The sequence below is a fragment of the Lissotriton vulgaris genome, chromosome 4_1, assembly GCF_964263255.1.
Source record: "Lissotriton vulgaris chromosome 4_1, aLisVul1.2, whole genome shotgun sequence".
In the NCBI taxonomy this organism is placed as follows: domain Eukaryota; kingdom Metazoa; phylum Chordata; class Amphibia; order Caudata; family Salamandridae; genus Lissotriton; species Lissotriton vulgaris.
Genome location: NC_141691.1, coordinates 1,761,258,464 through 1,761,283,513, shown reverse-complemented (window position 1 = coordinate 1,761,283,513; position 25,050 = coordinate 1,761,258,464). Strand labels below are relative to the sequence as shown.

The 25,050-nt window shown below is 50.2% G+C and overlaps 1 pseudogene; it reads left to right on the top strand.

The window, feature by feature from the left end:
* Positions 1-23,417: 23,417 nt before the first annotated feature.
* On the top strand, positions 23,418-24,629 carry LOC147724528 (putative protein ZBED10P; annotated as a pseudogene).
* Positions 24,630-25,050: the final 421 nt, after the last annotated feature.

The following is a 25,050-nucleotide window of genomic DNA, read 5'->3' as shown; positions in this document are numbered from 1 at the left end:
AACAGGCTCCTCCCAGTGCTTTATGCATGTACTGGTCACTTTTAATTTGGCTGTTGAGCGGGAAGGATTACTTTCTGTGACTGCTGCTGGATTTGTATTTGAGGACTTTTTGGACTTTGGATCACTTTTGGACTTGAGATTTTACAAGTAAGTTGGTGTTGTTTGTTTGGAGCATTGCAGTTGAGACAACTACAGTTCTAAAACTTTTTTCACAACTTTAACAAAATATATATTGTAGTGGGTATCCACAGCATCCAGTAGGCCCAGAGTTAGTCATGGGTGCATGATACAACTGTTTCTGTGATATTTGTTTAACTTAATTCTCATTTATGTCATGGAATTTTAGCTCACTGTTATATGTTGATTTTCTTTTTTAATTTTGGGTTGCCTGTAAAGCCTCACTAGCCAGTAGGCCCAGGTGTAGTGAGTGGTGCTTGGGCCTAGTCTTTCTGTGGGGTGTCTTGAATTTAAACATCCTTGAGAGCATGGATGGCATGGGATTGTGGTGATTTTTATGTGTTTTTCGATTTTTTGGGGTGTTGTTGGGGACTGGCCATGTGGGTGGGGGCCATTTTGAGGGCTGGTACAGGCAGGGCCTGGCCATGTGCTGGGGGTCAAGGGGCCATTTTGAAGGCAGGCAGTGTGCTCAGGCCTGTACCCAGTTTGCCTAGCTTTCATCCATTATGCCCAGGGGTACTCAGTGGTGCATGGGCCTAGTCTTTCTGTGTGGTGTCTTGAATTTAAACATCATTGAGGGCATGGATGGCATGGGATTGTGGTGATTTTTATGTGTTTTTCGATTTTTTGGGGTGTATAACTGATGTTCCTCTGGCTTCCATTGCTTTTAGGTGCACAAGAGAACCACCAGTGCCAGGAAGAAGTCCTGCAGTGGTGTGTGCAGCACAACGTCACGTGACGTCACGTGTGGCCACAGACAAGACAACTCTGCAACTCGTGCAACTGCGGCCTGCTGTTCTGACATCTCAAGAAGATGGCCCCAAAGAAAGTTGATTAAAAAAGGGGGTGGAGATGAAAAGAGTGTCTGAATTAAGCAGACCACTCTTACCCAGTCAAGACATCAGGGCTTGATCCATCACCGTTATTTAGCTCAGTGCATCACCCCAGTTCAGAACCTGGCTATATGCAAATTAGTCTGACCCAGTGTCTCATGGGAACAGGGCAGACCAAACTACCAAGCCAATTCTTCCCCGGAAAGGAGACAAGCTTCCGGGGACCGGTTTCTGGCATTTCAGCCATCGTCGGCCCGGCTTGCTTGAATCCTGGTGGTGCAGTGAGCAAGGGACTCATGTCTGAGTATACCCTGCCACACTTGTGGTGGCCAAAAACGATTCAAAAAGGGGGTGGTGATGAACAGAGTGTCTGAATTAAGCAGACCACTCTTACCCAGTCAAGAGATCAGTGCTTGATCCATCACCGTTATTTAGCTCACTGCATCACCCCAGTTCAGAATCGGGCTATATGCAAATTAGTCTGACCCAGTGCCTCATGGGAACAGGGCAGACCAAACTACCAAGCCAATTCTTCAACGGAAAAGAGACAAGCTTCCGGGGACCGGTTTCTGGCATTTCAGCCGTCGTCGGCCCGGCTTGCTTGAATCCTGGTGGTGCAGTGAGCAAGGGACTCATGTCTGAGTATACCCTGCCACACTTGTGGTGGCCAAAAACGATTCAAAAAGGGGGTGGTGATGAACAGAGTGTCTGAATTAAGCAGACCACTCTTACTCAGTCAAGAGATCAGGGCTTGATCCATCACCGTTATTTAGCTCACTGCATCACCCCAGTTCAGAACCTGGCTATATGCAAATTAGTCTGACCCTGTGCCTCATGGGAACAGGGTAGACCAAACTACCAAGTCAATTCTTCACCGGAAAGGAGACAAGCTTCCGGGGACCGGTTTCTGGCATTTCAGCCGTCGTCGGCCCGGCTTGCTTGAATCCTGGTGGTGCAGTGAGCAAGGGACTCATGTCTGAGTATACCCTGCCACACTTGTGGTGGCCAAAAACGATTCAAAAAGGGGTTGGTGATGAACAGAGTGTCTGAATTAAGCAGACTACTCTTACCCAGTCAAGAGATCAGGGCTTGATCCATCACCGGTATTTAGCTCACTGCATCACCCCAGTTCAGAACCTGGCTATATGCAAATTAGTCTCACCCAGTGCCTCATGGGAACAGGGCAGACCAAACTACCAAGCCAATTCTTCACCGGAAAGGAGAAAAGCTTCCGGGGACCCGTTTCTGGCATTTCAGCCCTCGTCGGCCCGGCTTGCTTGAATCCTGGTGGTGCAGTGAGCAAGGGACTCATGTCTGAGTATACCCTGCCACACTTGTGGTGGCCAAAAACGATTCAAAAAGGGGGTGGTGATGAACAGAGTGTCTGAATTAAGCAGACCACTCTTACCCAGTCAAGAGATCAGGGCTTGATCCATCACCGTTATTTAGCTCACTGCATCACCCCAGTTCAGAACCTGGCTATATGCAAATTAGTCTGACCCAGTGCCTCATGGGAACAGGGCAGACCAAACTACCAAGCCAATTCTTCACCGGAAAGGAGACAAGCTTCCGGGCACCGGTTTCTGGCATTTCAGCTGTCGTCGGCCCGGCTTGCTTAAATCCTGGTGGTGCAGTGAGCAAGTGACTCATGTCTGAGTATACCCTGCCACACTTGTGGTGGCCAAAAACGATTCAAAAAGGGGGTGGTGATGAACAGAGTGTCTGAATTAAGCAGACCACTCTTACCCAGTCAAGAGATCAGTGCTTGATCCATCACCGTTATTTAGCTCACTGCATCACCCCAGTTCAGAATCGGGCTATATGCAAATTAGTCTGACCCAGTGCCTCATGGGAACAGGGCAGACCAAACTACCAAGCCAATTCTTCACCGGAAAAGAGACAAGCTTCCGGGGACCGGTTTCTGGCATTTCAGCCGTCGTCGGCCCGGCTTGCTTGAATCCTGGTGGTGCAGTGAGCAAGGGACTCATGTCTGAGTATACCCTGCCACACTTGTGGTGGCCAAAAACGATTCAAAAAGGGGGTGGTGATGAACAGAGTGTCTGAATTAAGCAGACCACTCTTACTCAGTCAAGAGATCAGGGCTTGATCCATCACCGTTATTTAGCTCACTGCATCACCCCAGTTCAGAACCTGGCTATATGCAAATTAGTCTGACCCTGTGCCTCATGGGAACAGGGTAGACCAAACTACCAAGTCAATTCTTCACCGGAAAGGAGACAAGCTTCCGGGGACCGGTTTCTGGCATTTCAGCCGTCGTCGGCCCGGCTTGCTTGAATCCTGGTGGTGCAGTGAGCAAGGGACTCATGTCTGAGTATACCCTGCCACACTTGTGGTGGCCAAAAACGATTCAAAAAGGGGTTGGTGATGAACAGAGTGTCTGAATTAAGCAGACTACTCTTACCCAGTCAAGAGATCAGGGCTTGATCCATCACCGGTATTTAGCTCACTGCATCACCCCAGTTCAGAACCTGGCTATATGCAAATTAGTCTCACCCAGTGCCTCATGGGAACAGGGCAGACCAAACTACCAAGCCAATTCTTCACCGGAAAGGAGAAAAGCTTCCGGGGACCCGTTTCTGGCATTTCAGCCCTCGTCGGCCCGGCTTGCTTGAATCCTGGTGGTGCAGTGAGCAAGGGACTCATGTCTGAGTATACCCTGCCACACTTGTGGTGGCCAAAAACGATTCAAAAAGGGGGTGGTGATGAACAGAGTGTCTGAATTAAGCAGACCACTCTTACCCAGTCAAGAGATCAGGGCTTGATCCATCACCGTTATTTAGCTCACTGCATCACCCCAGTTCAGAACCTGGCTATATGCAAATTAGTCTGACCCAGTGCCTCATGGGAACAGGGCAGACCAAACTACCAAGCCAATTCTTCACCGGAAAGGAGACAAGCTTCCGGGCACCGGTTTCTGGCATTTCAGCTGTCGTCGGCCCGGCTTGCTTAAATCCTGGTGGTGCAGTGAGCAAGTGACTCATGTCTGAGTATACCCTGCCACACTTGTGGTGGCCAAAAACGATTCAAAAAGGGGGTGGTGATGAACAGAGTGTCTGAATTAAGCAGACCACTCTTACCCAGTCAAGAGATCAGGGCCTGATCCATCTCCCTTATTTAGCTCACTGCATCACCCCAGTTCAGAACCTGGCTATATGCAAATTAGTCTGACCCAGTGCCTGATGGGAACAGGGCAGACCAAACTACCAAGCCAATTCTTCACCGGAAAGGAGACAAGCTTCCGGGGACCGGTTTCTGGCATTTCAGCCGTCGTCGGCCCGGCTTGCTTGAATCCTGGTGGTGCAGTGAGCAAGGGACTCATGTCTGAGTATACCCTGCCACACTTGTGGTGGCCAAAAACGATTCAAAAAGGGGGTGGTGATAACCAGAGTGTCTGAATTAAGCAGACCACTCTTACCCAGTCAAGAGATCAGGGCTTGATCCATCACCGTTATTTAGCTCACTGCATCACCCCAGTTCAGAACTTGGCTATATGCAAATTAGTCTGACCCAGTGCCTCATGGGAACAGGGCAGACCAAACTACCAAGCCAATTCTTCACCGGAAAGGAGACAAGCTTCCGGGGACCGGTTTCTGGCATTTCAGCTGTCGTCGGCCCGGCTTGCTTGAATCCTGGTGGCGCAGTGAGCAAGGGACTCATGTCTGAGTATACCCTGCCGCACTTGTGGTGGCCAAAAACGATTCAAAAAGGGGGTGGTGATGAACAGAGTGTCTGAATTAAGCAGACCACTCTTACCCAGTCAAGAGATCAGGGCTTGATCCATCACCGTTATTTAGCTCACTGCATCACCCCAGTTCAGAACCTGGCTATATGCAAATTAGTCTAACCCAGTGCCTCATGGGAACAGGGCAGACCAAACTACCAAGCCAATTCTTCACCGGAAAGGAGACAAGCTTCCGGGGACCGGTTTCTGGCATTTCAGCCGTCGTCGGCCCGGCTTGCTTGAATCCTGGTGGTGCAGTAAGCAAGGGACTCATGTCTGAGTATACCCTGCCACACTTGTGATGGCCAAACACGATTCAAAAAGGGGGTGGTGATGAACAGAGTGTCTGAATTAAGCAGACCACTCTTACCCAGTCAAGAGATCAGGGCTTGATCCCTCACCGTTATTTAGCTCACTGCATCACCCCAGTTCAGAACCTGGCTATATGCAAATTAGTCTGACCCAGTGTCTCATGGGAACAGGGCAGACCAAACTACCAAGCCAATTCTTCCCCGGAAAGGAGACAAGCTTCCGGGGACCGGTTTCTGGCATTTCAGCCATCGTCGGCCCGGCTTGCTTGAATCCTGGTGGTGCAGTGAGCAAGGGACTCATGTCTGAGTATACCCTGCCACACTTGTGGTGGCCAAAAACGATTCAAAAAGGGGGTGGTGATGAACAGAGTGTCTGAGTTAAGCAGACCACTCTTACCCAGTCAAGAGATCAGGGCTTGATCCATCACCGTTATTTAGCTCACTGCATCACCCCAGTTCAGAACCTGGCTATATGCAAATTAGTCTGACCCAGTGCCTCATGGGAACAGGGCAGACCAAACTACCAAGCCAATTCTTCACCGGAAAGGAGACAAGCTTCCGGGGACCGGTTTCTGGCATTTCAGCCGTCGTCGGCCCGGCTTGCTTGAATCCTGGTGGTGCAGTGAGCAAGGGACTCATGTCTGAGTATACCCTGCCACACTTGTGGTGGCCAAAAACGATTCAAAAAGGGGGTGGTGATGAACAGAGTGTCTGAATTAAGCAGACCACTCTTACCCAGTCAAGAGATCAGGGCTTGATCCATCACCGTTATTTAGCTCACTGCATCACCCCAGTTCAGAACCTGGCTATATGCAAATTAGTCTAACCCAGTGCCTCATGGGAACAGGGCAGACCAAACTACCAAGCCAATTCTTCACCGGAAAGGAGACAAGCTTCCGGGGACCGGTTTCTGGCATTTCAGCCATCGTCGGCCCGGCTTGCTTGAATCCTGGTGGTGCAGTGAGCAAGGGACTCATGTCTGAGTATACCCTGCCACACTTGTGGTGGCCAAAAACGATTCAAAAAGGGGGTGGTGATGAACAGAGTGTCTGAATTAAGCAGACCACTCTTACCCAGTCAAGAGATCAGGGCTTGATCCATCACCGTTATTTAGCTCACTGCATCACCCCAGTTCAGAACCTGGCTATATGCAAATTAGTCTGACCCAGTGCCTCATGGGAACAGGGCAGACCAAACTACCAAGCCAATTCTTCACCGGAAAGGAGACAAGCTTCCGGGGACCAGTTTCTGGCATTTCAGCCGTCGTCGGCCCGGCTTGCTTGAATCCTGGTGGTGCAGTGAGCAAGGGACTCATGTCTGAGTATACCCTGCCACACTTGTGGTGGCCAAAAACGATTCAAAAAGGGGGTGGTGATGAATAGAGTGTCTGAATTAAGCAGACCACTGTTACCCAGTCAAGAGATCAGGGCTTGATCCATCACCGTTATTTAGCTCACTGCATCACCCCAGTTCAGAACCTGGCTATATGCAAATTAGTCTGACCCAGTGCCTCATGGGAACAGGGCAGACCAAACTTCCAAGCCAATTCTTCACCGGAAAGGAGACAAGCTTCCGGGGACCGGTTTCTGGCATTTCAGCCGTCGTCGGCCCGGCTTGCTTGAATCCTGGTGGTGCAGTGAGCAAGGGACTCATGTCTGAGTATACCCTGCCACACTTGTGGTGGCCAAAAATGATTCAAAAAGGGGGTGGTGATGAACAGAGTATCTGAATTAAGGAGACCACTCTTACCCAGTCAAGAGATCAGGGCTTGATCCATCACAGTTATTTAGCTCACTGCATCACCCCAGTTCAGAATCTGGCTATATGCAAATTAGTCTGACCCAGTGCCTCATGGCCCAGGGAACAGGGCAGACCAAACTACCAAGCCAATTCTTCACTGGAAAGGAGACAAGCTTCCGGGGACCGGTTTCTGGCATTTCAGCCGTCGTCGGCCCGGCTTGCTTGATTCCTGGTGGTGCAGTGAGCAAGGGACTCATGTCTGAGTATACCCTGCCACACTTGTGGTGGCCAAAAACGATTCAAAAAGGGGGTGGTGATGAATAGAGTGTCTGAATTAAGCAGACCACTCTTACCCAGTCAAGAGATCAGGGCTTGATCCCTCACCGTTATTTAGCTTACTGCATCACCCCAGTTCAGAACCTGGCTTTATGTTATTTTATGTTATGTTATGTTATCCCTTTGTTAAAGCGCAAACAGCTGCCCCAGCAACGGAGCGTCCCGGCGCTGACCTAACCAGTACCTGAGGAGTGAGTGGGATAACCAACAAGGACTAGATGACAGAGAAGAGATGGGTTTTGAGTTCCTTTCGGAAGACAGTCAGATTGGTTAGAGTGCGGATGTGTAGAGGCAGGGAGTTCCAAAGTCTTGCCCCTAAGACTTTGAAGGAGCGTCCGCCCATTCTACAGAGCTTGGTTCGGGGGACCATCACGAGGTGTTGTCCTAGTGAGCACAAGGTGCGCTGGGGGGTGTAGGGTACAAGGAGCGGGCGTAAAAGTTCAGGGCAGTCGTCAGAATTAAGAATTTTGAATGCCATTGTAAGGGTTTTGAAGTGAATTCGGGATTCAATAGGCAGCCAGTGAAGGTTACGAATGGTGGCTCTGGCAGAGCACCTGCGTGGGAGACCAACCACAGCTCTGGCAGCCGAGTTTTGAATGCGCTGCAGTCTTGCTAGTTCTGCTTTGTTTGCCCCCAAGAATAGGACATTGGCATAGTCCAGGCGGGCAAGGATCATGGATTGGATGATAAGTTGGCGGGTTCTGGAGTCAAAGAAGCCGAGTATCGGGCTAAGGCTCCTCATTAGCCCCACACACGTAGCTGCCACTTTCTTTGTGTGGGACTGAAAGTTGAGTGAGGAGTCAAGCCATACACCTAGGTTCTTTACAAAATTTTTTGGCACGGGGGTGGGGCCAAGGAGAGAGGGCCACCAATGATCGCTCCAGTGGCTGGGGTTTTTGCCAAGGAGAAGCACCTCAGTTTTCCCGGCGTTTAGCTGCAGGCAGTTGCGCGTCATCCACTGTGCAACTGCCGCTTGACCATCCCTAAATTTAGTAGCCGAGGATGATGGGCCTTCAGAGAGTGTGATGACCAGCTGTGTGTCGTCGGCGTACGACACCAGCGTAAGGTCCCATTCTTTAGCCACTATTGCAAGAGGCTGGACGTACAGATTAAAAAGGGATGGGCTTAACGCCGATCCCTGGGGGACTCCCTGCTCGATGGAATGGGATTGGGAGATGTAAGGTGGGGCTGAAACTCGAAAGGACCTGTCCTTTAGAAAGGACCGGAACCATTCAAGGGCTAGTCCACCGATCCCTATGGCCTCGAGTCGTTTCAACAGGATATTGTGTGAGACCGTGTCGAAGGCCGCGCTGAGATCCAGCAGGATCAGCGCGGCAGTTTGACCAGCGTCCAGGACACCTCGAAGGTGTTCGGTGGTGGTTAGCAGGGCCGACTCGGTGCTGTGTCCTGGCCTGAAGCCGTTTTGGGAGGGGTCCAGGACTAGGTTTTGCAGCATGTGATGGGATAGCACTTTGTTTACGTGGGCTTCAGCCAGCTTAGACGTCCAGGGGAGCAGTGAGATGGGCCGGAAATTTTCTGGCTTAGTGGGATCTAAAGTGGGTTTTTTAATAATAGGCGAAACCCATGCAGATTTCCAACAGGTGGGGACCACAGCTGAGGAGAAAGAAAGGTTGAGTAGACTAGCAAGCGGGGGAAGGAAGAAATCAAGTGAGTCCAGGAATTTAGTTGGTCTCATGGGGTCTGTGGGGGAACCAGACTTAACCAGTCTACACAGTTTAGCAAGGTCGTCGAGGGATATGTCGGGTATTCTTGACAGTTCCGACGTTTCAGCCGCTGCGTTGGACGTGTAGATGGGTGCAGGGTCATCTTGCGGGAAGGAAGTATAGATCTTCCTCACTTTTTCAATGAAAAAGGTGGCAAGGTCTTCGCACTGTGTCGAGGAGGTAATGCAGGATCCTGGGTTGGAGACTTTGTGGAGGCTTTGGACTAAATTGAAGATAGTTTTGGTAGGGTTGGAGCTTAGCTCAATTTCCTTTGCGTAAAAGGAGGCTCGAGTGGTACGAATTGCCTTGTGATATGAGCGTAGTTTAGATAAGTAGAGAACTTTGTCACTTTCTAAGTAGTTTTTCCTCCATCCGCGGCAATTTATGCAAATTAGTCTGACCCAGTGTCTCATGGGAACAGGGCAGACCAAACTACCAAGCCAATTCTTCACCGGAAAGGAGACAAGCTTCCGGGGACCGGTTTCTGGCATTTCAGCCGTCATCGGCCCGGCTTGCTTGAATCCTGGTGGTGCAGTGAGCAAGGGACTCACGTCTGAGTATACCCTGCCACACTTGTGGTGGCCAAAGACGATTCAAAAAGGGGGTGGTGATGAACAGAGTGTCTGAATTAAGCAGACCACTCTTACCCAGTCAAGAGATCAGGGCTTGATCCATCACTGTTATTTAGCTCACTGCATCACCCCAGTTCAGAACCTGGCTATATGCAAATTAGTCTAACCCAGTGCCTCATGGGAACAGGGCAGACCAAACTACCAAGCCAATTCTTCACCGGAAAGGAGACAAGCTTCCGGGGACCGGTTTCTGGCATTTCAGCCGTCGTCGGCCCGGCTTGCTTGAATCCTGGTGGTGCAGTGAGCAAGGGACTCATGTCTGAGTATACCCTGCCACACTTGTGGTGGCCAAAAACGATTCAAAAAGGGGGTGGTGATGAACAGAGTATCTGAATTAAGCAGACCACTCTTACCCAGTCAAGAGATCAGGGCTTGATCCATCACCGTTATTTAGCTCACTGCATCACCCCAGTTCAGAATCTGGCTATATGCAAATTAGTCTGACCCAGTGCCTCATGGCCCAGGGAACAGGGCAGACCAAACTTCCGAGCCAATTCTTCACCGGAAAGGAGACAAGCTACCGGGGACCGGTTTCTGGCATTTCAGCCGTCGTCGGCCCGGCTTGCTTGAATCCTGGTGGTGCAGTAAGCAAGGGACTCATGTCTGAGTATACCCTGCCACACTTGTGATGGCCAAACACGATTCAAAAAGGGGGTGGTGATGAACAGAGTGTCTGAATTAAGCAGACCACTCTTACCCAGTCAAGAGATCAGAGCTTGATCCCTCACCGTTATTTAGCTCACTGCATCACCCCAGTTCAGAACCTGGCTATATGCAAATTAGTCTGACCCAGTGTCTCATGGGAACAGGGCAGACCAAACTACCAAGCCAATTCTTCCCCGGAAAGGAGACAAGCTTCCGGGGACCGGTTTCTGGCATTTCAGCCATCGTCGGCCCGGCTTGCTTGAATCCTGGTGGTGCAGTGAGCAAGGGACTCATGTCTGAGTATACCCTGCCACACTTGTGGTGGCTAAAAACGATTCAAAAAGGGGGTGGTGATGAACAGAGTGTCTGAATTAAGCAGACCACTCTTACCCAGTCAAGAGATCAGGGCTTGATCCATCACCGTTATTTAGCTCACTGCATCACCCCAGTTCAGAACCTGGCTATATGCAAATTAGTCTAACCCAGTGCCTCATGGGAACAGGGCAGACCAAACTACCAAGCCAATTCTTCACCGGAAAGGAGACAAGCTTCCGGGGACCGGTTTCTGGCATTTCAGCCGTCGTCGGCCCGGCTTGCTTGAATCCTGGTGGTGCAGTGAGCAAGGGACTCATGTCTGAGTATACCCTGCCACACTTGTGGTGGCCAAAAACAATTCAAAAAGGGGGTGGTGATGAACAGAGTATCTGAATTAAGCAGACCACTCTTACCCAGTCAAGAGATCAGGGCTTGATCCATCACCGTTATTTAGCTCACTGCATCACCCCAGTTCAAAATCTGGCTATATGCAAATTAGTCTGACCCAGTGCCTCATGGCCCAGGGAACAGGGCAGACCAAACTACCGAGCCAATTCTTCACCGGAAAGGAGACAAGCTTCCGGGGACCGGTTTCTGGCATTTCAGCCGTCGTCGGCCCGGCTTGCTTGAATCCTGGTGGTGCAGTGAGCAAGGGACTCATGTCTGAGTATACCCTGCCACACTTGTGGTGGCCAAACACGATTCAAAAAGGGGGTGGTGATGAACAGAGTGTCTGAATTAAGCAGACCACTCTTACCCAGTCAAGAGATCAGGGCTTGATCCCTCACCGTTATTTAGCTCACTGCATCACCCCAGTTCAGAACCTGGCTATATGCAAATTAGTCTGACCCAGTGTCTCATGGGAACAGGGCAGACCAAACTACCAAGCCAATTCTTCACCGGAAAGGAGACAAGCTTCCGGGGACCGGTTTCTGGCATTTCAGCCATCGTCGGCCCGGCTTGCTTGAATCCTGGTGGTGCAGTGAGCAAGGGACTCATGTCTGAGTATACCCTGCCACACTTGTGGTGGCCAAAAACGATTCAAAAAGGGGGTGGTGATGAACAGAGTGTCTGAATTAAGCAGACCACTCTTACCCAGTCAAGAGATCAGGGCTTGATCCATCACCGTTATTTAGCTCACTGCATCACCCCAGTTCAGAACCTGGCTATATGCAAATTAGTCTGACCCAGTGCCTCATGGGAACAGGGCAGACCAAACTACCAAGCCAATTCTTCACCGGAAAGGAGACAAGCTTCCGGGGACCAGTTTCTGGCATTTCAGCCGTCGTCGGCCCGGCTTGCTTGAATCCTGGTGGTGCAGTGAGCAAGGGACTCATGTCTGAGTATACCCTGCCACACTTGTGGTGGCCAAAAACGACTCAAAAAGGGGGTGGTGATGAATAGAGTGTCTGAATTAAGCAGACCACTGTTACCCAGTCAAGAGATCAGGGCTTGATCCATCACCGTTATTTAGCTCACTGCATCACCCCAGTTCAGAACCTGGCTATATGCAAATTAGTCTGACCCAGTGCCTCATGGGAACAGGGCAGACCAAACTTCCAAGCCAATTCTTCACCGGAAAGGAGACAAGCTTCCGGGGACCGGTTTCTGGCATTTCAGCCGTCGTCGGCCCGGCTTGCTTGAATCCTGGTGGTGCAGTGAGCAAGGGACTCATGTCTGAGTATACCCTGCCACACTTGTGGTGGCCAAAAATGATTCAAAAAGGGGGTGGTGATGAACAGAGTATCTGAATTAAGGAGACCACTCTTACCCAGTCAAGAGATCAGGGCTTGATCCATCACAGTTATTTAGCTCACTGCATCACCCCAGTTCAGAATCTGGCTATATGCAAATTAGTCTGACCCAGTGCCTCATGGCCCAGGGAACAGGGCAGACCAAACTACCAAGCCAATTCTTCACTGGAAAGGAGACAAGCTTCCGGGGACCGGTTTCTGGCATTTCAGCCGTCGTCGGCCCGGCTTGCTTGAATCCTGGTGGTGCAGTGAGCAAGGGACTCATGTCTGAGTATACCCTGCCACACTTGTGGTGGCCAAAAACGATTCAAAAAGGGGGTGGTGATGAACAGAGTGTCTGAATTAAGCAGACCACTCTTACCCAGTCAAGAGATCAGGGCTTGATCCATCACCGTTATTTAGCTCACTGCATCACCCCAGTTCAGAACCTGGCTATATGCAAATTAGTCTGACCCAGTGCCTCATGGCCCAGGGAACAGGGCAGACCAAACTACCAAGACAATTCTTCACCGGAAAGGAGACAAGCTTCCGGGGACCGGTTTCTGGCATTTCAGCCGTCGTCGGCCTGGCTTGCTTGAATCCTGGTGGTGCAGTGAGCAAGGGACTCATGTCTGAGTATACCCTGCCACACTTGTGGTGGCCAAAAACGATTCAAAAAGGGGGTGGTGATGAATAGAGTGTCTGAATTAAGCAGACCACTCTTACCCAGTCAAGAGATCAGGGCTTGATCCCTCACCGTTATTTAGCTTACTGCATCAACCCAGTTCAGAACCTGGCTTTATGTTATGTTATGTTATGTTATGTTATCCCTTTGTTAAAGCGCAAACAGCTGCCCCAGCAACGGAGCGTCCCGGCGCTGACCTAACCAGTACCTGAGGAGTGGGTGGGATAACCAACAAGGACTAGATGACAGAGAAGAGATGGGTTTTGAGTTCCTTTCGGAAGACAGTCAGATTGGTTAGAGTGCGGATGTGTAGAGGCAGGGAGTTCCAAAGTCTTGCCCCTAAGACTTTGAAGGAGCGTCCGCCCATTCTACAGAGCTTGGTTCGGGGGACCATCACGAGGTGTTGTCCTAGTGAGCGCAAGGTGCGCTGGGGGGTGTAGGGTACAAGGAGCGGGCGTAAAAGTTCAGGGCAGTCGTCAGAATTAAGAATTTTGAATGCCATTGTAAGGGTTTTGAAGTGAATTCGGGATTCAATAGGCAGCCAGTGAAGGTTACGAATGGTGGCTCTGGCAGAGCACCTGCGTGGGAGACCAACCACAGCTCTGGCAGCCGAGTTTTGAATGCGCTGCAGTCTTGCTAGTTCTGCTTTGTTTGCCCCCAAGAATAGGACATTGGCATAGTCCAGGCGGGCAAGGATCATGGATTGGATGATAAGTTGGCGGGTTCTGGAGTCAAAGAAGCCGAGTATCGGGCTAAGGCTCCCCATTAGCCCCACACACGTAGCTGCCACTTTCTTTGTGTGGGACTGAAAGTTGAGTGAGGAGTCAAGCCATACACCTAGGTTCTTGACAAAATTTTTTGGCACGGGGGTGGGGCCAAGGAGAGAGGGCCACCAATGATCGCTCCAGTGGCTGGGGTTTTTGCCAAGGAGAAGCACCTCAGTTTTCCCGGCGTTTAGCTGCAGGCAGTTGCGCGTCATCCACTGTGCAACTGCCGCTAGACCATCCCTAAATTTAGTAGCCGAGGATGATGGGCCTTCAGAGAGTGTGATGACCAGCTGTGTGTCGTCGGCGTATGACACCAGCGTGAGGTCCCATTCTTTAGCCACTATTGCAAGAGGCTGGACGTACAGATTAAAAAGGGATGGGCTTAACGCCGATCCCTGGGGGACTCCCTGCTCGATGGAATGGGATTGGGAGATGTAAGGTGGGGCTGAAACTCGAAAGGACCTGTCCTTTAGAAAGGACCGGAACCATTCAAGGGCTAGTCCACCGATCCCTATGGCCTCGAGTCGTTTCAACAGGATATTGTGTGAGACCGTGTCGAAGGCCGCGCTGAGATCCAGCAGGATCAGCGCGGCAGTTTGACCAGCGTCCAGGACACCTCGAAGGTGTTCGGTGGTGGTTAGCAGGGCCGACTCGGTGCTGTGTCCTGGCCTGAAGCCATTTTGGGAGGGGTCCAGGACTAGGTTTTGCAGCATGTGATGGGATAGCACTTTGTTTACGTGGGCTTCAGCCAGCTTAGACATCCAGGGGAGCAGTGAGATGGGCCGGAAATTTTCTGGCTTAGTGGGATCTAAAGTGGGTTTTTTAATAATAGGTGAAACCCATGCAGATTTCCAACAGGTGGGGACCACAGCTGAGGAGAAAGAAAGGTTGAGTAGGCTAGCAAGCGGGGGAAGGAAGAAATCAAGTGAGTCCAGGAATTTAGTTGGTCTCATGGGGTCTGTGGGGGAACCAGACTTAACCAGTCTACACAGTTTAGCAAGGTCGTCGAGGGATATGTCGGGTATTCTTGACAGTTCCGACGTTTCAGCCGCTGCGTTGGACGTGTAGATGGGTGCAGGGTCATCTTGCGGGAAGGAAGTATAGATCTTCCTCACTTTTTCAATGAAAAAGGTGGCAAGGTCTTCGCACTGTGTCGAGGAGGTAATGCAGGATCCTGGGTTGGAGACTTTGTGGAGGCTTTGGACTAAATTGAAGATAGTTTTGGTAGGGTTGGAGCTTAGCTCAATTTCCTTTGCGTAAAAGGAGGCTCGAGTGGTACGAATTGCCTTGTGATATGAGCGTAGTTTAGATAAGTAGAGAACTTTGTCACTTTCTAAGTAGTTTTTCCTCCATCCGCGGCAATTTATGCAAATTAGTCTGACCCAGTGTCTCATGGGAACAGGGCAGACCAAACTACCAAGCCAATTCTTCACCGGAAAGGAGACAAGCTTCCGGGGACCGGTTTCTGGCATTTCAGCCGTCATCGGCCCGGCTTGCTTGAATCCTGGTGGTGCAGTGAGCAAGGGACTCACGTCTGAGTATACCCTGCCACACTTGTGGTGGCCAAAAACGATTCAAAAAGGGGGTGGTGATGAACAGAGTGTCTGAATTAAGCAGACCACTCTTACCCAGTCAAGAGATCAGGGCTTGATCCATCACCGTTATTTAGCTCACTGCATCACCCCAGTTCAGAACCTGGCTATATGCAAATTAGTCTGACCCAGTGCCTCATGGGAACAGGGCAGACCAAACTACCAAGCCAATTCTTCACCGGAAAGGAGACAAGCTTCCGGGGACCGGTTTCTGGCATTTCAGCCGTCGTCGGCCCGGCTTGCTTGAATCCTGGTGGTGCAGTGAGCAAGGGACTCATGTCTGAGTATACCCTGCCACACTTGTGGTGGCCAAAAACGATTCAAAAAGGGGGTGGTGATGAACAGAGTGTCTGAATGAAGCAGACCACTCTTACCGAGTCAAGAGATCAGGGCTTGATCCATCACCGTTATTTAGCTCACTGCATCACCCCAGTTCAGAACCTGGCTTTATGCAAATTAGTCTGACCCAGTGCCTCATGGGAACAGGGCAGACCAAACTACCAAGCAAATTCTTCACCGGAAAGGAGACAAGCTTCCGGGGACCGGTTTCTGGCATTTCAGCCGTCGTCGGCCCGGCTTGCTTGAATCCTGGTGGTGCAGTGAGCAAGGGACTCATGTCTGAGTATACCCGGCCACACTTGTGGTGGCCAAAAACGATTCAAAAAGGGGGTGGTGATGAACAGAGTGTCTGAATTAAGGAGACCACTCTTACCCAGTCAAGAGATCAGGGCTTGATCCATCACCGTTATTTAGCTCACTGCATCACCCCAGTTCAGAACCTGGCTATATGCAAATTAGTCTGACCCTGTGCCTCATGGGAACAGGGCAGACCAAACTACCAAGCCAATTCTTCACCGGAAAGGAGACAAGCTTCCGGGGACCGGTTTCTGGCATTTCAGCCGTCGTCGGCCCGGCTTGCTTGAATCCTGGTGGTGCAGTGAGCAAGGGACTCATGTCTGAGTATACCCTGCCACACTTGTGGTGGCCAAAAACGATTCAGAAAGGGGGTGGTGATGAACAGAGTGTCTGAATTAAGCAGACCACTCTTACCCAGTCAAGAGATCAGGGCTTGATCCATCACCGTTATTTAGCTCACTGCATCACCCCAGTTCAGAACCTGGCTATATGCAAATTAGTCTGACCCAGTGCCTCATGGGAACAGGGCAGACCAAACTACCAAGCCATTTCTTCACCGGAAAGGAGACAAGCTTCCGGGGACCGGTTTCTGGCATTTCAGCCGTCGTCGGCCCGGCTTGCTTGAATCCTGGTGGTGCAGTGAGCAAGGGACTCATGTCTGAGTATACCCTGCCACACTTGTGGTGGCCAAAAACGATTCAAAAAGGGGGTGGTGATGAACAGAGTGTCTGAATTAAGGAGACCACTCTTACCCAGTCAAGAGATCAGGGCTTGATCCATCACCGTTATTTAGCTCACTGCATCACCCCAGTTCAGAACCTGGCTATATGCAAATTAGTCTGACCCAGTGCCTCATGGCCCAGGGAACAGGGCAGACCAAACTACCAAGCCAATTCTTCACCGGAAAGGAGACAAGCTTCCGGGGACCGGTTTCTGGCATTTCAGCCGTCGTCGGCCCGGCTTGCTTGAATCCTGGTGGTGCAGTGAGCAAGGGACTCATGTCTGAGTATACCCTGCCACACTTGTGGTGGCCAAAAATGATTCAAAAAGGGGGTGGTGATGAACAGAGTGTCTGAATTAAGCAGACCACTCTTACCCAGTCAAGAGATCAGGGCTTGATCCCTCATCGTTATTAAGCTCACTGCATCACCCCAGTTCAGAACCTGGCTATATGCAAATTAGTCTGACCCAGTGTCTCATGGGAACAGGGCAGACCAAACTACCAAGCCAATTCTTCACCGGAAAGGAGACAAGCTTCCGGGGACCGGTTTCTGGCATTTCAGCCATCGTCGGCCCGGCTTGCTTGAATCCTGGTGGTGCAGTGAGCAAGGGACTCATGTCTGAGTATACCCTGCCACACTTGTGGTGGCCAAAAACGATTCAAAAAGGGGGTGGTGATGAACAGAGTGTCTGAATTAAGCAGACCACTCTTACCCAGTCAAGAGATCAGGGCTTGATCCATCACCGTTATTTAGCTCACTGCATCACCCCAGTTCAGAACCTGGCTATATGCAAATTAGTCTGACCCAGTGCCTCATGGGAACAGGGCAGACCAAACTACCAAGCCAATTCTTCACCGGAAAGGAGACAAGCTTCCGGGGACCGGTTTCTGGCATTTCAGCCGTCGTCGGCCCGGCTTGCTTGAATCCTGGTGGTGCAGTGAGCAAGGGACTCATGTCTGAGTATACCCTGCCACACTTGTGGTGGCCAAAAACGATTCAAAAAGGGGGTGGTGATGAACAGAGTGTCTGAATTAAGCAGACCACTCTTACCCAGTCAAGAGATCAGGGCATGATCCATCACCGTTATTTAGCTCACTGCATCACCCCAGTTCAGAACCTGGCTATATGCAAATTAGTCTGACCCAGTGCCTCATGGGAACAGGGCAGACCAAACTACCAAGCCAATTCTTCACCGGAAAGGAGACAAGCTTCAGGGACCGGTTTCTGGCATTTCAGCCGTCGTCGGCCCGGCTTGCTTGAATCCTGGTGGTGCAGTGAGCAAGGGACTCATGTCTGAGTATACCCTGCCACACTTGTGGTGGCCAAAAACGATTCAAAAAGGGGGTGGTGATGAACAGAGTGTCTGAATTAAGCAGACCACTCTTACCCAGTCAAGAGATCAGGGCTTGATCCATCACCGTTATTTAGCTCACTGCATCACCCCAGTTCAGAACCCGGCTATATGCAAATTAGTCTGACCCAGTGCCTCATGGGAACAGGGCAGACCAAACTACCAAGCCAATTCTTCACCGGAAAGGAGACAAGCTTCCGGGGACCGGTTTCTGGCATTTCAGCCATCGTCGGGCCCTGCTTGCTTGAATCCTGGTGGTGCAGTGAGCAAGGGACTCATGTCTGAGTATACCCTGTCACACTTGTGGTGGCCAAAAACGATTCAAAAAGGGGGTGGTGATGAACAGAGTGTCTGAATTAAGCAGGCCACTCTTACCCAGTCAAGAGATCAGGGCTTGATCCCTCACCGTTATTTAGCTCACTGCATCACCCCAGTTCAGAACCTGGCTATATGCAAATTAGTCTGACCCAGTGCCTCATGGGAACAGGGCAGACCAAACTACCAAGCCAATTCTTCACCGGAAAGGAGACAAGCTTCTGAGGACCGGTGTCTGGCATTTCAGCCGTCGTCGGCCTGGCTTGCTTGAATCCTGGTAGTGCAGTGAGCAAGGGACTCATGTCTGAGTATACCCTGCCACACTTCTGGTGGCCAAAAACGATTCAAAAAGGGGGTGGTGATGAACAGAGTGTCTGAATTAAGCAGACCACTCTTACCCAGTCAAGAGATCAGGGCTTGATCCATCACCGTTATTTAGCTCACTGCATCACCCCAGTTCAGAACCTGGCTGTATGCAAATTAGTCTGACCCAGTGCCTCATGGGAACAGGGCAGACCAAACTACCAAGCCAATTCTTCACCGGAAAGGAGACAAGCTTCCGGGGACCGGTTTCTGGCATTTCAGCCGTCGTCGGCCCGGCTTGCTTGAATCCTGGTGGTGCAGTGAGCAAGGGACTCATGTCTGAGTATACCCTGCCACACTTGTGGTGGCCAAAAACGATTCAAAAAGGGGGTGGCTGAAATGCCAGAAACCGGTCCCCGGAAGCTTGTTTCCTTCCCAGTATAAGAATGTGCTTGGTAGTTTGGTCTGCCCTGTTCCCATGATGCACTGGGCCAGGGACAGACTAATTTGCATGTAGCCAGATTCTGAGCTGGGATGGTGCAGTGAGCTAAAAAACGGTGATGGATCAATCCCTGATTTTTGGACTGGGTAGGAGTGTTCTGCTTAATTCAGATACTCTGTCCATCACCACCCCCTTTTCTGAATCGTTTTGTCCACCATAAGCGTGGAAGGGTATACTCAGATGTGTGTCCCTTGCTCACTGCACCATCAGGATTCAAGCAAGCCGGGCCGAAGACAGCTGAAATGCCAGAAACCGGTCCCCGGAAGCTTGTTTCCTTCCCAGTATAAGAATAGGCTTGGTAGTTTGGTCTGCCATGTTCCCATGATGCACTGGGCCAGGGACAGACTAATTTGCATGTAGCCAGGTTCTGAGCTGGGATGGTGCAGTGAGCTAAAAAACGGTGATGGATCAAGCCCTGATCTTTGGACTGGGTAGGAGTGTTCTGCTTAATTCAGATACTCTGTCCATCACCACCCCCTTTTCTGAATCATTTTGTCCACCATAAGCGTGGAAGGGTATACTCAGATGTGAGTCCCTTGCTCACTGCACCATCAGGATTCAAGCAAGCCGGGCCGAAGACGGCTGAAATGCCAGAAACCGGTCCCCGGAAGCTTGTTTCCTTCCCAGTATAAGAATTGGCTTGGTAGTTTGGTCTGCCCTGTTCCCATGATGCACTGGGCCAGGGACAGACTAATTTGCATGTAGCCAGGTTCTGAGCTGGGATGGTGCAGTGAGCTAAAAAACGGTGATGGATCAAGCCCTGATCTTTGGACTGGGTAGGAGTGTTCTGCTTAATTCAGATACTCTGTCCATCACCACCCCCTTTTCTGAATCGTTTTGTCCACCATAAGCGTGGAAGGGTATACTCAGATGTGAGTTCCTTGCTCACTGCACCATCAGGATTCAAGCAAGCCGGGCCAAAGACGGCTGAAATGCCAGAAACCGGTCCCTGGAAGCTTGTTTCCTTCCGAGTATAAGAATTGGCTTGGTAGTTTGGTCTGCCCTGTTCACATGATGCACTGGGCCAGGGACAGACTAATTTGCATGTAGGCAGGTTCTGAGCTGGGATGGTGCAGTGAGCTAAAAAACGGTGATGGATCAAGCCCTGATCTTTGGACTGGGTAGGAGTGTTCTGCTTAATTCAGATACTCTGTCCATCACCACCCCCTTTTCTGAATCGTTTTGTCCGCCATAAGCGTGGAAGGGTATTCTCAGATGTGAGTCCCTTGCTCACTGCACCATCAGGATTCAAGCAAGCCAGGCCGAAGATGACTGAAATGCCAGAAATAGGTCCCCGGAAGCTTGTTTCCTTCCCAGTATAAGAATTGGCTTGGTAGTTTGGTCTGCACTGTTCCCATGATGCACTGGGCCAGGGATAGACTAATTTGCATGTAGCCAGGTCCTGAGCTGGGATGGTGCAGTGAGCTAAAAAACGGTGATGGATCAAGCCCTGATCTTTGGACTGGGTGGGAGTGTTCTGCTTAATTCGGATACTCTGTCCATCACCACCCCCTTTTCTGAATCGTTTTGTCTACCATAAGCGTGGAAGGATATACTCAGATGTGAGTCCCTTGCTCACTGCACCATCAGGATTCAAGCAAGCCGAGCCGAAGACGGCTGAAATGCCAGAAACCGGTCCCCGGAAGCTTGTTTCCTTCCCAGTATAAGAATTGGCTTGGTAGTTTGGTCTGCCCTGTTCCCATGATGCACTGGGCCAGGGACAGACTAATTTGCATGTAGCCAGGTTCTGAGCTGGGATGGTGCAGTGAGATAAAAAACTGTGATGGATCAAGCCCTGATCTTTGGACTGGGTAGGAGTGTTCTGCTTAATTCAGATACTCTGTCCATCACCACCCCCTTTTCTGAATCCCAAAGAAAGTTGGCCATAGCGTCTCAGCGAAAAAACTTGCCCTTGCCACTGCCAGTAAGAAGGAGCAGAAGAAGCAAGTGGCACCACCTACCAAGGAGACTGGTGTGCCCACCCACACCTTTTTTGGGAGAAAAAAACTATGCCTGCAGCAGCAGCGGTGCCTGCCGGGGACCAAACTGGAAGGAGCACCTCCGCTTCATTGGGCTCAGTGCCACCACGCCAACTTAGGTCCAAGACCACCATGAGTGCTGCTGCGGCAGCCACTTTGGTTGTTGAATCACCATCGACCAGTGATCTTGGCTCATCACAAGAAAGTACCATCCAATCAACGCCGGGTGTAACTCAGCTGGCAAGTGTTCAACAACCACAGCCGCAACAACAACCACAAGTGCAACTAGTACAAGCGCAATTACATGGGCAAGGAGAGGCGCAAGGAGAGGCGCAAGTACATGGGCAAGGAGAGGCGCAAGTACATGGGCAAGGAGAGGCAGAAGGAGAGGCGCAAGTACATGGTCAAGGAGAGGTGCAAGTAGAGGTTCATGTAGCGGCACAACTGCCTACCACGCTTGTTCCTCCAGAAGTAGGGGCACATCAGGAAATTGATATTGAATCAGAGGTATCATCCGAGGAAGGCACTCTTCCTGATGATGATCCACCATTGGCTACTAGATCCCCAGCAAGAAAAAGGTCAAGGAGGGCTACTATACTAAAAGTTCTTCTTCAAGCCCCCTTCATTCTGATGACCTTGATCCTGATTGGAACCCACAAATGCAGTCTGAGAGTGAGGCACGCCATGAGCCGACAAAGGTAGCTAAGCCTAAAAGGAAGGTTCCCGCAAGGCTTCTACCTATGGGTGATGACGAAGAACAAGAAGTGGTGTCTTGTGCTGCTGATGAACAGTCTGATGATGACCCAGTCATCACAGACGCCACTGAAGCCCCAGCGGGCATGGAGCAGACAGACATTTTAACCCTATCCCGAATGGCTGCTGAGCGGGATGATCATGTGGGCGGCGTGGCACTGGTACCACCACCAACGCAGTAAACTACAACACCAAAACGACCTACAGCTTCCATATTTTCTCGTCTGAAGGGCCGGCATGGACCTCCATCCAGCTCGACCTCCATTACCTCAAGTAGTGGTGCTGTAAGTCAACTACAGAAACAAATTCAGCCACGCCCATCCTCCACTTAATCTGGCATTGAAAGTCAAAGTAGCTCCTCCACCACCAGCAGACATCTCCAGTCCCCAGTTTTGGACTTCTTTACTGTTAGCAAAAAGGCGGAAAACATGGTCGTTTGTTCGATTTGTAAAGTATTAGTTAGTCGGGGTAAGCTTGGTTCCAACTATGGTACCGGAGGCCAGAGAGGTCATCTCAAACTACACCACCCTATCCAGTGGTATAAGCACCTAAGTGGCATTGAGGAAGCCAAAACAAATCCAAATGTATCCCTTCATATTGCATCTGATGATGATGAGAGGCTGATCGTGCGGGGGGAAGTGAAGAAGCGACAGCCATTTTTTCTGGTACACCCAGTACCCCTGGCAGCAGCACTGCAGTGGTAGCACCCACACCCTCTACCCCTGCAACATGTATGAGGCCCACTAAGACTCTGGGACAGACACCAATGCAAAAAACCAAATCACTGAGCCTAACTGGTTTGAAGTCTGCATCATCATCATCATCATCATCATCATCATCACGTAAAATGGTCCAGCCCACCATTACCAGCATGTTTTGGTCGGAACCGCCATTTGAACGCAACCACCCAACCGTGCGTCTGTATAATGCCAAGCTGGCTAAAATGCTAGCGCTGGACCTTTTCCCTTTCTCTTTCGTGGAAGGTGTGGGTTTTCGTGTTTTGGTGGCAACAGTCCGCCCTAAATGGAAGGTTCCTAGCAGGTTCTATTTTGCAAAGGTTGCTGTTCCAGCATTACATCAAGATGTGCTGGAGGAGATTGGTGCAGCTATTCTGAAGAGTGCTGTTCACACTATCCACATGACAACAGACATGTGGACCAGTTGCCAAGCCCTTGATTACATGTGCATCACTGCACATTGGGTCTCTTTTGCAGGAGTCGAAAAACAGTTAAAACAAAAAGATGTTGACACAGAGGAAGTTTTTCAAGCTACTCGCAAACATGCAACAGTAGGCATGTTTGGCATGGAGAAATCTCACACTGCACTTAACCTTTTGGAGGAGTTTAACAGGAAGGTCAATGAATGGCTGCATCCAAGAAATCGCACAGTTGGTTATGTTTCCACGGATAATGGCAGTAATATAGTTAAGGCCATGGAGCACGGCGGCTATTTCAGAGTGCCGTGTTTGGCGCACAGTATTAACATCGTGGTGCAAGCCTTCTTGAAAACAGAAGCGCCAGTCGTCAAATTACTGACCATCTGCCGAAAAATCTGCACACATTTCAGCCATTCTTTTAAGGCTCGGAAGCAGCTGAGGAGCCTTCAATATGAACGTAAACTGCCAGTCAAAGGACTAATCCAGGAGGTGGCAACACGTTGGAACTCAACCTTTTACATGCTTGAGCGTCTGTCTGAGCATTGGGAGGTAATACATGAGTTTGTCTTTAAACTGGGTTCTACTCATAAAGACATTAGGCTAGATTTGGAGGAATGGAAGCTAATTGCAAGCCTGACAGACATGCTTCGTCCTTTTGAGCTCTTCACGCGTGAATTCACTAGGGAGGACTGTTCTTTGAGCAAAGCGATCCCATTGTTGCGCATGCTAGAGCACCTACTGAAGGAGGTGTGTTCAACGTTCCGAGATGATGGTGAAAAGCGAGAAGCATATGATTTGGCAGAGAAGTTATTAAGGCGCCTACTTGACAATGAAAGGCTTAAAAAGATACATGCAGAACAATATTACATTTGTGCCACTATTCTTGATCCACGGTACAAAAAGGCAGTGGCTAGCAAAGCATTCATTCCTTTTGATGAAGCAGATGTTTCAAAGTACAAACATTGGCTAGCTGTGTCAGCCACTTGGTTCGAAAGAGACCGGCAGAACATTTGAGGAGGCAGCACAAGTACAACTGCATCAGCAGGCTATCCGGCATCAAGTTCCACTTCTCAATCAGTGGCCGAAGGGAGTCACTTTCCCTCACAGCCGTTAACGACACCAGCAACCATATCATCACCCTCACCTGCACCAGGCCGCAAACAAATATTGTCAGAAGGGGATTGGCTAACTCAGCTAGGGTTAGCTCGGTCCACTGATGAAAACGTCGCAGATGGTACGCAAAGAGGATCAACCCTGGAGAACCTTGAGTTGGTGGTGTAGGCCTATCTGGATGACCCAACAGAGGTCTGTCATAATGAGAACCCATTGGGATATTGGTATACAAAAAGCTCTGTATGGCGACTGATCACCAACCTGGCTCTAAATTATTTGTCTTGCCCACTCGCAAGCGTGTCTTCTGAACGTGTTTTCAGTGCTGCTGGTGCCATTGTTACTTCAAAAAGGACCCGCCTTTTGCCCAAAAATGTGGAGAGGTTAACAATAATCAAGATGAATCAGCACTTCATACCACCTGATTACGAAATACGTGAATGCACGCAGGAAGAAGAGGACACTGACTTTGGTGACGCCGACGGAAGTTCTTCTCAGTCACCAGACCTACTCCCGTCTCAATTCGTAGACTTGGAGGACGAGCTCTAATTCCCTGACACCGAGGCATGAAAATTACTTCCTTTTTTCCGTACTTATTCACTTTTATTCCTGTGTGTCTTTCTTTATTTTGCTACTTTTACCACAACAAAACTCTATTCACCAAATCACAATAAGTCCATCATCAGCACTGTCTTCATCTTATTTTCCTTATTGATTTGAAGGTGCCGCAGGCTGCATTCAGATGTTCACAAGTTCACAACTCAATCATGCTCCTCTATCCTCCTCCTCCAGACTCCCCCTATCCATTTCCCTCAAGGCAGATGGATGGATTATGGAGAAAAAAACAAACTTTGTCTTCGTAGACGAGTCCCCTCAAGTGGGACTGAAATAACTGACTGACTACATGCATGCTGATTGTTGACAGACCTACTTCTGAAATTTAAAGGAGAGGCTGCCCTGTGGGCCCTCACTTTCCGAAGAAGATGCAGAC